Genomic DNA, 16,716 nt, shown 5'->3' on the forward strand with positions numbered 1-16,716 from the left:
TGATCGTAACACCCTCGAGTCAACTAGAACGTGTGAATCAAGCTCCACTTAAATTGTTTGGGAATAGTATAAACAGTAAAATGAGAGTGTTATTCGCGCCTCCTTCAGAGGCGGAATTTAAAAACTATTTTTATCAGACCCTTTATTAAGGAGAGGGGCGGGGTTTGAGGATATTTCCGTTTTCTATCCCGGTCGCAGGGGGAAGTGGTATTTTTCTACTATAAGTGGTATTGCACGTAAAGTACTTCCTTTTCTATTTAATGCCGCGAAACCTTCAGTTAATGAATTCGGTAGATCTGTGTTATCTGATATGGTAAACAACGGTTTACCTTTAAAAGAATCCTTAAAACGAAATGGTATAAGAGCCCTCAAAACTACTGGACAACGAATTTTAAGCGGTACTGGAAGGAGAAGAAGAAGAACGAGACGGAGGAAAACGGTGAAACGTTTAGTTAGACGGTCGAGTGTGGGAGGAAAGAAAAAACGTAGGAAGAGGAAGGATACACGCGTTAAATCTAGAAGTACATATAATAAGGACGTGTACGATCTTTTGTAACTCATTCATCAATTGACATTCGGCGGGTACGCACTCGTTCTACCCTTCATCTCAAATTATATAAACACAAAATATGGCTAGCGTAGTTCCTAACATACCCGGAACTGGTAATCAAGTTCCTGTTTCATCGTATATTGCGGGTATATCTGAATTGTTCCCGAATGTTAATAGACGGAGAATTATTGAAACTTCAATTAATTCAAAGGAAAGACTGGATTTTACACCTTGCAATATTTCCGTAAATCAAATTCTAACTGATAAATATATAGAATTTCGCATTAATGGGGTGGCAGGTTCTTTCTTAGATTTGTCAAGTATAGCTTTAGAATTATATATCACAATAGATAGGGCCGGCGCGCAATTAGCAGATGATGATCACGTGTCTGTCGTTAATGGTCTAAGTAATACATTATTTAAATCCGCTTCTGTTTTCTTGAATGAAAAGTTGGTGGAATCCTGTCCTGTATTTAACTATCAATCATATATCAAAATGCTGAAAATGATAAAGCCCTCGGCATTACCTACCACCGGTCGGGCGGGATTTTTATATGATGACTATCATGTAACACACGGGGTAACTCGACAATTTACTGCCAATACCTTCGGTCAAACCAGCAGGTGGGAGACGAAAGTTATGGGCGACATTAAAACGCGGGGCGTGCATACATATTTTCCACTTCTTTTGGATATAGCGACTATAGACATGTATTTACTGGATTCGATTGACTTGAGGCTTAGGCTCGAATTAGCAAATAATAACTGGGTTATGGGTGCCCACACAGACGGACATTTAAATGTGATAAATATAGAAAAGGTTAAATTATGGATCGATAGAGTTACCCCACATTATAACGCAATGTCGGCTTTAAATGAGGCGATAGCAGTTAATCCTATACAATATATATTTGATAAGACTTTATACAAGACATACGTTATTGGGCAAAATGAAAATTCGATTTTAATTGATCAACCTTTTAACAGTTGTATACCTGAAAAAATCACATTGGCCATGATTGATATGGAAACATTTTCAGGTGATTACGCAGCCAATAGCCTATATTTTCAATCTTTCGATTTAAATAATATACATATTACCGTTAATGGGAATACTGTATATAATATTCAATGCAGTTTCCCTAATACCATCATGCAATTATATCACGAGACGCAGAAAAGTATAGGGGTGGCGGTGATAATCTGATCACTTATGATAGTTTTAAAAATGGTAGAGCTATTTACTGCTTTAATTTTGTGGTGGAAGATGTTGAAGATTCCATGCCAGTGGAAATTTCGGCAAACCTGCGAATATCGATCAGGCTGGGTACGGCTACACCTAACCCTTGCATTATTTTACTTTTTCGGGGATACCAAGGGTATTTTAACGGTGGATGCGGATAGAGTTATTCAGTGTGATGTTAGGGGTTAAATAGAATGGATACAAAAGAAATTGAAATAAGTTTAAAAGGTTCACTCGGTGACCGGGTTAAATATTTAGGTGTGTTCGCTTCGGATGAAGTAGGATTATTGACATTGCCAGAAAATAGAATCAAACCTTTAGTTTTTATATCTAATACATTATCTTCGTCTACTGATATTAATATTGTCGGTCATTGGGTATGTTTTTACGTGGAAAAATCACCTAGAAATATAATCTTCTTTTTGATAGTTACGGTATAAATCCTAAAGTTTATTCGAATGACTTCTCTAAATTTATATATGCACATCCCAAATATAGCCTCTATCGACTAATAAAACAAATACAACCCGATAAATCGTACAAATGCGGTCTTTACGTTAGTTTTTTTGTTCATTGCGTGAGTCACCGAGGTGTGAAAACAGTATTATCCTTAATACAAAATGTATTCTCATTCACTCGTTTGAGAGGCAATGATAAATGGATAACGGGATATTATTTTAAATATTTGAAAAAGTTTAAATGTTCACATTGGAGGTCGGGGGTCAAACGTGCTATTACATACAAGGAATGTCTCCGCATCTTAAACAACTAAGGTAAATGCATATTTTTCTTTGATTTTTATATTACCCCATTTACATTCTATTAAGGATATATTCTATATATGTATCATACACCGTGAATCACATAACTATTTTTTACTTATTTCAGGATGAGCTGTGAGAATCATTCACCCGTGAACGTCGGTGATAAAATGCTAAGACGTCTTAGTCGTTTCCTCTTAAACGCTTTTCGGAATATTCGCCTTATCATAAGGATACACGTGGACGTTATATTGGGATGTGTGCTGAGACAGTCTGACGGTGATTAGTGTATTGAATTTGTACACTGTCTTTTATGTGGTCAATAAATCCTTATGAATAATCATATACGTGTTTTTTTTTTACTATGCCCACAATCCATTTGAAACCAAAAACAGGAAAACGGAGAAAAAAGAGTGCGTGTTTCTATGGAATCAAGAACTGTTATTAAATAAATATATAACACATCGGTTTTACATACCTTCACCGGGTTGCTCGTTTCCTTCAGTAGTGGGTGGTGGCGGAGTTGGTGGGGGGTTGCACTGCTGTGGGCTGTCAGCGGGGGTTGTTGCATCTCCTGCTACTTCTTCTTCTGCTCCTGCTTCATGGTCATGACCTGTTTTCACCTTCCTAATAAATGTGTTGGGGCTCCAGCACCATAGTAGTAATGGTGTCTGACCTGAGTGGCTACTTCGTCAGCTGACAGTTCGCTACTGGAGTTATTTCCCATATCTGAAAGAGAGAAATAATGACTGTTTTATATATTCTGTTTCTTTCAACGGGTACATTATTTCATATGAATATCTATTCCGTATACAGATGAATCTTATTGCTGTTTTTAATATTTACTATATGTTCGAGTAAATGGAAAGTGTTTTATATGCTACTTACTGAATAGTGACGGGGAATGACGTTCGGTCAAGAGAAAAACTTGATGCACTTACTCTTATAAACTTTGGGCATGGAATAACGTCAATTTCCCTTGTCGGCTGTATTTATGGTGTTCAGTCAGAAAGTAATAATCAGGTGTGACATACGGTGTTTCGTTGAAGTATTGTATTCCAAAGATGTAGATCACACCGATCTGTGTGGATGACCTTTGGCGTGAGGGAATGATAAGACTTGTTTATTCGTGTGTGTGTGAATCATGGCTGGGAGGGAGAGAGACTTGATGCTTCGTCACAACTGGTTTGTAATCGGTGATTGTGATAAAGGCAGGGAGCTGGGTAGCTCATTATCTCTTGAAGGATTGTCACATCAAGACGTGGACTCGCCATGGCTTCATCAACCTCCTCGTGCAAGTTAGTTTTCGGGAACTTGTCCGAAAATAAGTTCAGGAAGCGAAACACGTGTTTAGTAGTGGCCACTAATTGTGTCACATGCAGGAATTCGGTGTGGTGGCAGACGTCATTCGTGCTTATCCGTATGCCGAGTTATAACTGGTGCATCATATGCATGTCCTCGTGATAGGGGTATTGAAGGTTCCGCCATTGTGAAAAGACCTGAAAATATCACATCTTGGGAATGCAACGATGAAGTTGATCTCCCTACCATAGCTACCTTATTAACACAATACGTATTCCAAAGATGAAGATCATGCCGATCGTTTGGGCAGAGATAGTAAGCAGATGAGATTCAACCACTTTTTTTCTTCGGTCAAGAAATTGAAGGAAGAATTATCTAAATCATCGTATGACTATGTCAAGTATGTTATCTTTCCCGCTGGCATCGGTCAAAGCGGGCGTGTTAATACGACTTGGTTGAATCAATATTTACCTGTGTTAGCTACATTCAGTGATGAAATGAGCAAAATTGGTAAAATATGTTGCGTGGCTATAATGAAAAAGAATTTATCCCTGTTGGAGGAAAGGTGCGTGGAAGATTTATATATGAAAAACTTGTTAGCTAAATTTAAAAGCTTTGAGGTGTTAGATGAAACGTCGTCTTTGATAAACGGTCGGGAAAGTGCTGGAGTAGATGTATGTGGCATATACTGAGGCTGTGATGTGAAGGAACAGGTTAGAAAATATTTAGTAGCCGTGTGTTTCGTTGAAGTATTGTTTTTGGAAAAGCGAATGCGTATATTATCGCGTTCGTGTTTGTATATACAGTTTTTTTCTAATGTATGTATTTGTATGGAATATTAATTCATTCCCTGTATTTAGCATTGGTTACAAATATAAAATAACAATTCCGTCTGTCATTTGATTTTTCATTTAACCTCTTTCAAACTCGGTATTAATAAATAAACAAAACTGAAATTCCGTCTGTCATTTGATTTTTCATTTAACCTCTTTCAAACTCGGTATTAATAAATAAACAAATTGAAGTGTGTGCCTTTAAACTTGTGTAGTGTATGGAGATTATGACTCAAATTCTATGATAGATAAAATTTCACGTGAGGGTGAAGTCAGCTTGGCAAATATGGCGATAAGGTCAGGTTTCATCCGTGTGTCGGTTATTGGGGGAGATATCAAATTGATAAATATATGTCTCACATGAGGTTGAAGTCAGTCGCCAAATATCCTTTTATCATGATACTCCGAATATCTAAGCAGCTGTGTGTGTATATATATATATAAAACAAAATGTAACGGCTGAGAGAGAGAGAGAGAGAGAGAGAGAGAGAGAGAGAGAGAGAGAGAGAGAGAGAAGTTGATAGAGGCTATATTCGCGATGTGCATATATTAATTTAGAGATTTTATATGAGGAGGAGGAGGAGGTAAACGTCCCAGTTACGTTGAAAACAATTAAAGGGGACATGAGTCGCAAAAAAGCAGTGAACTGAGTCTATTTGGGGTTGGGGTGGGGTGGTTTTATTCCCGTAGAGTTACGTGACGTCACGGGGGCATAAGCGTGGAGTCGATTTGGGGTCGGGGGTTCAAATGAAGGGTTTCCCGTAGAGTTACGTGACGTCACGGGGGTTAGGAATGGAGTCAATTTGGGGTCGGGGTTGGAAGGATGGTTTTATTCCGTGAGAGTTACGTGACGTCACGGGGGTAGGAAAGGTGGAGTCAATTTGGGGTAGGGGTTGGAAGGATGGTTTTATTCCCCGTAGAGTTACGTGACGTCACAGGAGGTAGAAAAGTGGTGGAGTCAATTTGGGGTCATTTGGGGGGGTTGAATTGGTGGTTTTATTCCCAGAGTTACGTGACGTCACGGGGTGCGGCAAAGTGGAGCCAGGTTGGGGTCGGGGTTGAAATGTTGGTTTTAGTGGTTATTCCCGTAGAGTTACAGGTGGCCACGCCCCAAAAAGTGGAGTCAATTTGGGGTCAGGGGTTGAATTGGTGGTTTTATTCCCGTAGAGTTACGTGACGTCACGGGGTGCGGCAAAGTGGAGCCAGGTTGGGGTCGGGGGTTGAAATGTTGGTTTTATTCCCGTAGAGTTACAGGTGGCCACGCCCCCAAAAAGTGGAGTCAATTTGGGGTCAGGGGTTGAATTGGTGGTTTTATTCCCGTAGAGTTACGTGACGTCACAGGGGGTGCGGCAAAGTGGAGCCAGGTTGGGGTCGGGGGTTGAAATGTTGGTTTTATTCCCGTAGAGTTACAGGTGGCCACGCCCCCAAAAAGTGGAGTCAATTTGGGGTCAGGGGTTGAATTGGTGGTTTTATTCCCGAGAGTTACGTGACGTCACGGGGTGCGGCAAAGTGGAGCCAGGTTGGGGTCGGGGGTTGAAATGTTGGTTTTATTCCCGTAGAGTTACAGGTGGCCACGCCCCCCAAAAAGTGGAGTCAATTTGAGGTCAGGGGTTGAATTGGTGGTTTTATTCCCGTAGAGTTGCGTGACGTCACGGGGGTGCAGAAAAGTGGTTTCATTCCCGTAGAGTTACAGGTGTCCACGCACCCACTCCCTTTTTCAACCTCACGCACATGAGCTTATAAGACAAGTGGAGTCAGGGGTGGCAACACCCTTTTGCACCTCATGTACATATATTAGTTCATGTACGCACATGAGCTTATAAGACATGAGGAGTCCATTTGGGGTCACGGGTGGCCACGCCCCCTAATATGAGCTCATGTACGCACATGAGCTTATAATACAACTGGAGTCGATTTGGGGTCAGGGGTGGCCACGCCCACCAGAATAGTGGAGTCTATTTGGGGTCTGGGAGGCCACACCCTTTTAGGCCTCATGTACGTATATGAGCTTATCAGGAGGGGGAGGGCTAGCCACGCCCCTTTTGGGGGTTGGGGCGTTGCCCCGCCCCTTTTTAGGCCTCACGTACGTACATGAGCTTATCAGGAGGGGGAGGAGGGTTGCCACGCCCCTTTGGGGCGGGGTTAGAAAAGTGGAGTCTATATGGGGTTTTTTTCTCTACTATATATGGGCATATATATATATATATATATACAGCTATATATATATATATATATATATATATATATATATATATATATATTAATATATATAGTAATAGGTTTATATTAATATAGTGAGTCTCTTTGTGATTTAGAATATGCAAGAATGACAGCCGATAATATAGTGTCGACCCTGACTGTCTCAGATATATATCCATATATATATATAACCACCCATCCTATGACTATGCTCCCAGCTGCCAAAGCAACACCTATTCAAAATGTACCTTCAGATGTGTAGAATATTTTTTTGGGCAAACCAAGATGTGCATAGCAAACAGAATTATTCAGTTTTCCTCATCTCTGAGAAAGAGGTAATAAGTTATAGTCCCTTATCTGAGATCATCCCTTATCTGCTTATAGAATAAAATGTATGGGAAAGCATGTTTACTCAGATCTGGTCCCTGCAACGAAGGCAGTGACAAAACAATCAATCAATTGCAAGAATCAGGGTATTATTCAAACGAATTTCCTTGTCTTGTTTGTGTTTGTGGGTGAAGAAGAAGATGTGCGAACTCAGGTTGTCTGTTGATTAAGGAAAGACTGAATGCCATTCTCTTTAAAGATAATGCTTATCCTTTTCCCTGTCTTGTCTATAACTTTTCAGTGACCTAGATGAAGGGAGTAAATTTTTCTCCACGCTGGATCTCAAGTCTCTCCATCAAATTCTCTTAGATCTCTTGAGTCTTTATATGAATTTTGGCTATTTGAACATAATTTCCTTCCTTTTGGATTAAAGAAGAAGAATCATAGAAGATAATATATATCAGTTTTATAAATATTATATATATATATATATTTTTATATGCCTGAGCACGATATCATTGTAGTATATATAAAGAGCAAATAACTATAATATAGGTTTTATAATAGATTTATTATTTTTTCCCATTTTATAAATTCATTTATGTTATCTAAATGCCAGTATTATTTTTTTTCATTATTTTTCTTGGGAGGCACGTAATTTCAGAAGGTGCCAGTCCGATAATCGCTAGTGCAATTAAAGAATGTCATGAGACCTCATAAACATAACAACGTCATTCCACAGTAAAGACTTGGTAATATAACCGTAAATTCTTAGATCTTGGCGCCAGTTAGTCGGAGATAAACGTTATATTACACGTTCTCCAGAGGTCATTCAGATTTCTAATCTGTAATGACTGAACCAGATATTTACTAGAATTTTTGTAGTTTTTCTGTTGTTGTTTTTTTGTTGTTGTTGTTCAGTTCGATCAAGACATTTATTGTGACTACAGACCTTTGTTATTTCCTAGAGGCTTTGACGGTATATAAATAATGAATGGAGTAATCCCTGATAAGTTTATTTAAACAAACATTAAAATTTTACACAGTAATGATACTTTGAATACTTTTGTGGAAAACAGGTATTTGAATTTAATATATATATATATATATTATGGTTATGGATATACATATATATATTTTTATATGGGACATAAATATATATATATATCTACTGATCATTACTTCCTTTCACAATCTCAGCATTTAAGAAGACATTGACCTGAATTTATGAAGGAGGCTCGTTGGATGGGGATGGTGTTGTTATTTACGGGAGTTTGATATCCTTCCATTTAATGCCCGATGTCAGGCAGTGGTGAATAGGATGGCGGATGCTCTCTCCAGGGCGTCTTAGATTTAACATCCCCTTTAAACCTTGTCATATTGTAACGACAATTTGAAACCTTTTAACATGGGTCTTATGCAGGAGGAGGATAAATTGGAAGAGCATATATTTCAACAAATGCAAACAGTGACAGTCAGGTCAGAGGGGAGTGACAAGCATAAGCGCCGGGAATGGATGGAAACTCAATGAGTGGGGGTGGCCGGTTTGAGGAAGGAAAATGCAGGGGAATTCCAGACAAGGGAGTTCAGGTAAATGCCTAGGGAATGAAAGTGTGGTTGATTTTTGTGGGTGGAGTGTTGGTCAATGGTTGAGAGTCAGGGTTCTGAAGCCTGGATTAACCAAATCAAGGCCTGTGAAGAGGTGAGACAGCGAATTCTAGTTCTATGCATTTGGTGGAAGGATGTGTTCTTCATTGAATTCTTGTTTGCAGATATGAGAAAAGACTGGATGATGGTTGTTGTCTTTGTATGTATAGATAGCCATGTATGTGATCTAGATCAAGCCCTTATGGCCGGGATGGATGGATAGAGATTCTTAAAATTGGTGACGTTCATTGGGAGCCATTGCCATCACGAGGCTAACCAGATCATCACAGTGAAGAAGTCATGTGTATAGCACAATGAAAAGTCATCTGACATGTTGGTACCAAGGCCCAATTCTGGCCTGTGGTACCTGAACAAATGGGGAATGAGTCCATATGGATGAGTCAACTGCCTTCTCCAGCAAGGACAATGGGGCCAGATACAATGTGTGTTTGTGGATGCGTTCCCAACGTTTCAGAAATGACGCCTGCGATGGAACATAAGATGGACCTGAATTCGTCCAATGGAGCCAATGTTAGACAAGGTTCGTGTGTTTTAAATAAGTGTCCCAGGACTGTTGGTGGGAGTGACAATGGATGCCTTCATCAATGAGGTGATCCATGGAGTTTACGACCCTACATTCTAAATAAGGCATGTCCCATTTTATCTTTTCGGTGGGTCACATTTTTGGCTATTTTTTGTTTTTATCGAAAAGTGATCAATATCTTAAGATATCTGCATAATGAGGATCAATTAAATTCATGGCCGTCTCTGTTGCAGACGGCTGAACTGGTTTTGCTCTAATTGAACACTTTTCACAAATAACCTGAATAATAGTGGATACAGATTAAAAGAACAGACGTTGGTAGGTTTCGTTTTCATCAAACACATTTCTATCCCTTCTATCTCTCCAAAAACAACTAATTTCAATTATTTTATTCAGACGGTGAATTTAGACAAGGGAACCAATGATTTTGTTTTCCATTAAAACTTTTTTTTTTTGCTGGGCCAAACACAGAATAAGTCATCAAAAATGAAAATCATACCAAATCCAAGTCCATGCAAAATAGATGGCAAATTTTTACTTCAAAAAATTACAATAGTTTGTTCTACCAACGAATGTCTTATTACTATTTCAGACACCAGGTTTTTTAAAAAATTATTTGTTCTATTTTTTTGAAAGCATGTTCCAGAGGGCAAAATGGCGGATTCTCATCGTTTGACTTAGACTAAATTTGTAAATTTTTTGATTTTGAATGATATTAAAATTGCATATAAGTTTTTTCATCGACAAATGCTCAAGCTAGAAACATTTTTATTCCATATATCACAATGGACACCAATGAAATATTCAGAAAAATTATTTTGACAAGACATTAGGGTAAATCTTTGTTTGTAATTCAAAAATTACTCAAATGACATTTTCAAGCTGTTTTTTTTTCAAATTCAGGGAGCTTCAGAAATTTGTTCAGAGCTTCTTCTTTAAACTGTCTTTTATTCCTTTTTTATATCAGAAAAATAAAACTACAATCTTTCTGGTAAAAATATTCATTACGAAAAAAACGTCAGCATCGTTCATCTATTGACGGTTAAAACAGGCCAGTTGACAAGTGCTTTATCGTACGTATATGAATGTTTTTACAACCATTGATTGTCACAAAACAGAAATTTTGAGATAATTTTTTAACCACATTTTAGTTTTTAAGAGCAGGGCATCCATCGTGAAAGGAATCATTTTGACAATCAACATATTATTAGTTCAATTTTTCAGGTTTAATTTTGTTTTCCTAGCCAGATTTGTGTTTGACAATAACCACGAAATAATCAATAGCCTATTCAACTGCAGTTTCAGACAAATTTTTCCAGTATTTTTTGATGACTTTGGGAACTTTCTCTTCTCAGCTCATCAAGAGATTCATCTCTCAGAACCACAGTTGATTGCAATAATGACTTTTCCTGTCATCCACACAGATGATTGTAATACCGCCTTTTGACTTTATTTGTCAGACAGGAATGGAGTTGATTGAAATAATGACTTTGTTTTTTAGTCAACAGATGGTATTTGATAATGACTTTATCACATCACAAAGTTGATTGCAAATAATGGAGACATTCTTCAAACAGATGATTGAATAAATTTCCCGGTGTTCCAAATGGGACTCTGCAATACCGGATGACTGTGATAGAACGAACCTTGGACAGACTGGAACAAGGACAGGCAGTTCATGTGGGATGACTCTTCGGAGAACCAAGGTTTTTTTTGTTACCCTGTTAACTGCCTTTTGTCACTATTAGAAGATCTGTCATTGTCCTTTTGCATGCTTTTGGATACCAATGCTGCTCCTCCAGAGTTCCAGACAGGAAGTCAGGTAAACCGAGCACTTTTTTTTTTTTTGCCTTGAAAACTAACTCTTAGGTCAAAAGTTTATGATCATGCATGTGTTGAAAATCTGGTCCAACAATCACAGCAGTAACACTTTTGAAAAACAGACGCATTTTTTATCACAGTTGTTTTTTTTTGACAAAGTAACAGACTCTGGATTTATCTTATCAGTTTCTCCTGTGGTCCATTTTGGAGACAAGTGGGTCATGCATTCATGAATTTATTTATGAGTCAAAATCGTTTGAATACATTTATTTATGCATATTCTTATCATTTAAACACGCCATATTAATTATATGTCAATTCTTAATGATTTAAATACATAATATTTATTTATCAGTCTTATCAAGCGGACTCTGTGAAAAACTCAGAGGTCTGGATTTATGACTTCGAAATCGTTTAAATTGCCGTATTTACCCAGGAGTCCATACCGTTTAAATTTTTGAATTCAGTCATGTTTTTTTTTTGACTTATTCATTAAGTCATGTTTAAATACGCCCTTTATATTAATCCAGTGAATGTCGTTTAAAAACCCTAATTTATGCAGTCATATCAAACTAGACCAAGTGCTTTTAACTGAATCCACTATTTGGAGACTGTTTTGAAAACAGACAAGTGGAGGTCTATTTTTTTTCGAGGATATTCCTAAAGGAATTCAACGCCACAGTCTTAAAACTAAACCTTTGTTTGAGAGCCAGTTCTATAACATTTTAACTGAAATTAGTTTTTTTGGAGATAACAACCTGAAATTAGGTCAGAGTCAATTCTTCCTACCAAAAAATCTGTATTTCAACAATGGTTGTTTACGAAAAGCTTCAGTTTTAAAGGAAACATAGAAACAAAGTTGTGAGAATTTTTTTTTTCCTTTTTTTTGTTCTTACCTTTACCCTGCAAGATGCACTGTTTTGGAGAAAAACGGAAAATATGGAAAAGTGTCCCTCTGAAAAGGTTATGTTTTTCTCTTCTTCTCTCTCACAAAGTGGACTGTATACTTAATGTTCTTCCATACCATGGAGACCAATGCTGGAAAACAGAAGGTTAAGTAACAACACCAAAAGGCTCCTTTTTTTTTTTTTTTTTACGGGAGATCATATTACTCAGGGTCTATCAGATCTGTTTGGACCCTGATATTACCTTCATACCATGGAGACCAATTCAAACAGACAAGTGGAGACACACTAATATCATTAATGATCAGAACCACAATTAAATACTTTTATTTATTGAGCAGTCCCTCCAAAAATGGAGACAATGAAAACAGATCAAGTTGCTGGAGACGAGAGGTATACGTTTCTTTTTTTCTCTCTCTCTCTCTCTCTCTCTCTCTCTTCTCGAAATCTTGTGAGTGCTCACGGGTTGATGAAAACAGACCTTGGAGGACTGCTAGATGTTACTTTTTTTATAAGTTCCTCTCCTTAAAGTCTGAACACAATACAAGTTTATCAGATCAAATTATATTCCATACCATGGAGAAAAACTGAAAAACAGAAAAGTGGAGATAAAATGGGGATATTTTTTTTTTTTTTGTTTCTCTAAACTAATTTAATTCTCTCTCAAGTTAATAACTAAAGGTTAAACATATCAATGAGTCTTCCATAATGGAGACCAATAAAAGACAATGAGACTCAAAGGGAATTTTTTATTTTCAAGGGCACTCAAATGAACCAAGTTCCAACAAAGTTCAAAGGATAATAAGGGCAATCACTCTTTGGAGTCCACACAAAACAGACAATCACTATACGGCACTTTTTTTTTTTTTTTTTTTTTTTATCAGGTCTCTCTCTCTCAAAGCTGAGCCAAGAAGCTGTACCTTCCATACCTTTGAGTCCAATGCAAAACAGGGTTTATTGGAAAAGGAGGCAAGTTGTTATACAATAACCACGAATTTTTACAGAACAGACTTACAAAGTTTACACGCAGGTATAAAAACTTGAAGATAATTATTCTCAAGTTCGTTATCAAGAATAAATCTTCAAAGATAACATGGAGACCAATGAAAACAACAATTGGTTATATGGTAGTTTTTTTTTTTGGTCTCTCTTTGTGGTCTCCACTCTCTCACTCTCTCTACGCCAATGACACGCCCATACCATGGAGACCAATGAAAACAGACAAGTGGGCGGGGGTTTTTTTTTACCCTTTTTTTTCCCCTCTCCGAACTCTTAATTGACCTCGGTTAATGGCTCTTCCATGGTGAGACCAATGAAAACAAGATCTAATAACACCTTCAACTATTACCATACGTGGTGCAATGCATTCATTCACTAAGAGTTATTTCAAACGAAAAAAAAAGAATTATTATAGCTACAACAGGACTCAAGACTTCCATGCATGGAATCATAATGAAAATCAGGCAAATAATGTAACAGTGTCATTCTTTTTTTAGATTTGGTTCTTTCACTCTCTATTATGATAAGCAATAGAGACGTAAATATGTCTTAAAATCCATTCATGCAAATGAATGAATATATTTGGAGACCAATGAAAAATACAGATACAAATACAGTTTTTTTAGTTCTTGTTTGCTTTCTCTCTCTCTCTCTCTCTCTCTCACGGCATTGATTACCTACCATGGAGGCAATTCAAAACAGAAAACTCAATCATTTTTATGAGAAAGACGATCCGAATAACTCTACACCTAGAGATAGATCGCATGAAAACAAGTGAATAAACAAAAACATCAGAAAAAATTGTTGTGAAAAGAATTTCTCACAGGTTTTATAAAAGTAAGAATGTCACAATTTCAAAATGGCCGAATTTTCGCATTTTTGGATGTGGTGTTACAGACAAGTCCCTGTGACATGTTTTTGCAATAAAATAAACTATTGCAGTTTGGTTCATTTAAATGGTACTTCCATACCATAGACTATAAACAGTATATGGCCTGAGGGAACAGAGGCTTTTTTTTTTTGCTTTTCCTCCTCCTCCTCCTCCTCCTCTTCGCTGCAGCGGCGATGGCGTCAACCACCAGTGACGTTCCATCCATTCATGCAGAGGAGCTAATCGTAAAACAGAACAGTTGCCAGTTTTGTTTTTGCATTCTTTATTTTTCTCCTTCTCAACGTTTCTATTGCATTTCTGACGCCATAATCGCTTTGAGAAAGACAAGAAATTAATGTTAACGAAAAGCGAAAGATAAATAAAACGGAAGAAAATGAATGAATGACAAATACGAGTTGTCAACACAACCACGTGCCTGACCCTCTCCAGCCATCGCAGCCATAACGCGACAAACGTTCTTCTCCGTCGGCTCCAACCGACCCACATGGAGACCAATGTCAGACAGGCCAGGACCAGGAGTGTAACTGTGCTAATATGAGCAAAGGCACGAGAGCATGGACACATATGGACGTATGGAGCACAATGAAATATCAGTATCAATACCAACGCATAGATACCATGGAGACAGACCAATGATCACATTCAAACTTTTTCCTCCGTCTCTCTTTTCTTAATATTCTTTCCGTTTCTCCCTCATTTATTCATTTACCGACCTTTATGCTTCATGGACGACGTCCTTTTCTGTTCGCCAACCATTCATTTCAGACAAGAAAAGTGGAGAGTTCAAGATTACACTAGGACTTTTTTTCTCTCTCTCTCTCTCTCTCTCTCTCTCTCTCTCTCTCTCTCTCTCTTCTCTCTCATCCAGACCAATGAAAACAGACAATGCAGGTTTTTCTCTCTCTCTTTGCTCTCTCTCTCTCTCTCTCTCTCTCTCTCTCGTTGTTTAAATCTCAGAGAATTTCAAAGGACGCTTTTCAGTCTTGTCAAAATTGGAACCTTGTTTTGGACAATCTATGGACTTGTTTCTTTTGGGAGGGTTCATTTCATTCGTTCATACCATGGAGATCATAAAAAGATCTGGCTTGGATGAAGGCAAGTCCAGCCGCCAACGAAGTTCACGGCCCTGGTCCCGTAGTCAGTTGACAGGTAACCGGACGCTTCCATATCTTAGTTTAACCAATGAAAACAGAGCAAGTTAACAGCTCGAAGGGCTGGCCCGAAGGATTTTTTTTATTTTTACGTGGCTAAGAACCTGCTGGTTACCTAGCAACGGGACCTACTTCCATACCATGGAGACCAATGAAAATGACGAGAAATGAATTTCTATCGCCAGAAATAAATTCCTCTAATTCTTTTTGGCGGCTCGGAGAGTCGAACGCTGGAGCCAACAGCGTACCAGTCGAAAGCTCTACCACTCCTCCAAAGAAGCACTACAGGTAACCGGAAGTGCTTGTTTCTGACCCACCCAGCCGGGCAGGTGAATGAGTGAGTGAGAGAGTGAAAAGTCACGAGTCGAGAGAGGAGGTTTTTTTTTTTGGGCTGAACGACATCCTTTGAAGAAGATTTCGGAAAGGCCCCTTATTTGGTGTGGTGGGTGTTTGTGGTGAGCAGGGGATTCCCTTGTTTTTCTTCTCTGTTGCATTTCCAAATTCTCACTCGTATGAGCAGACCAATGGCCAAGTGTTCAAACGGAGAGGTGTGTCAAGGCACCTAAAGAAACAGCTGAGTGTCTGAGGCACTGCGGTGATCGTGGCTAAGGCTACACTTTCAATGACTTTACTTCCATTCCATGAAAGAATCAGGGAAGGAGTGAGTGTGGGGCTGGGGGCGACTGGGATATCTGTACGACGACCGGCTTTTGCCAGTCAAAACAGGCTGCTGGCAGTGACTGATTGGGGGTAGTTTGAGAGGGAGGCCCATGGCTCCAGTTGACAGCTTGTAAGTAAACAGCGGTGTTTAACGCATCATTACTGTGCATGAACTTGCAGCCCAAGAAGGAGGCCTGCAGCATAGGTAGGGAGGGGGCTAGCACCTCAGCAAAAAGAAGAGCAGTACAATTTCATGTCCGGCCCCACAACGGTAGTGCATTCTGTGACTGGCTGCTTTGAATGTTGAGTGTACATTTTACTGTCCTGATATCACTCACGACATCTGAGCTGTGTGCCCAAGTCTTAGGTTTTTTTTTTTTTTTCTCTCTCTCCCTCACTGATCTCTTCCATTCCATGGAGACCAATGAAAACAGACAAGTGGAGACGAAGGTAGGTATTTTTTTTTTTTTTTTTTTTGCTCTCTCTCTCTCTCTCTCTCTCTCTCTCTCGATCTGAATTCTTCCATACCATGGAGACCAATGAAAACAGACAAGTGGAGACGAAGGTAGGTTTTTTTTTTTTTGCTCTCTTTCTCTCTCTCTCTCTCTCTCTCTCAAGGCCAATGAATTCTCTTCCATACCATGGAGACCAATGAAACAGACAAGTGGAGACGAGCAGGTTTTTTTTTTTTTTTTTTTTTTTTGCTTTTCTCTCTCTCTCTCTCTCTCTCTCTCTCTCTCTCTGATCAATGACCTCTTCCATACCATGGAGACCAATGAAACAGACAAGTGGAGACGAAGGTAGGTTTTTTTTTTTTTTTTTTTTTTTCTCTCTCTCTCTCTCTCTCTCTGAAGGCTCAATGACCTGTCTTCCATACCATGG

General features: G+C 38.5%; 1 pseudogene; it reads left to right on the forward strand.

Moving 5' to 3' along the window:
- The first annotated feature begins 416 nt into the window (after positions 1 to 416).
- Positions 417 to 2,897, forward strand: LOC136855360 (uncharacterized; annotated as a pseudogene).
- Positions 2,898 to 16,716: the final 13,819 nt, after the last annotated feature.

The sequence above is a fragment of the Macrobrachium rosenbergii genome, chromosome 31 (genome assembly GCF_040412425.1).
Source record: "Macrobrachium rosenbergii isolate ZJJX-2024 chromosome 31, ASM4041242v1, whole genome shotgun sequence".
In the NCBI taxonomy this organism is placed as follows: Eukaryota; Metazoa; Arthropoda; class Malacostraca; order Decapoda; family Palaemonidae; genus Macrobrachium; species Macrobrachium rosenbergii.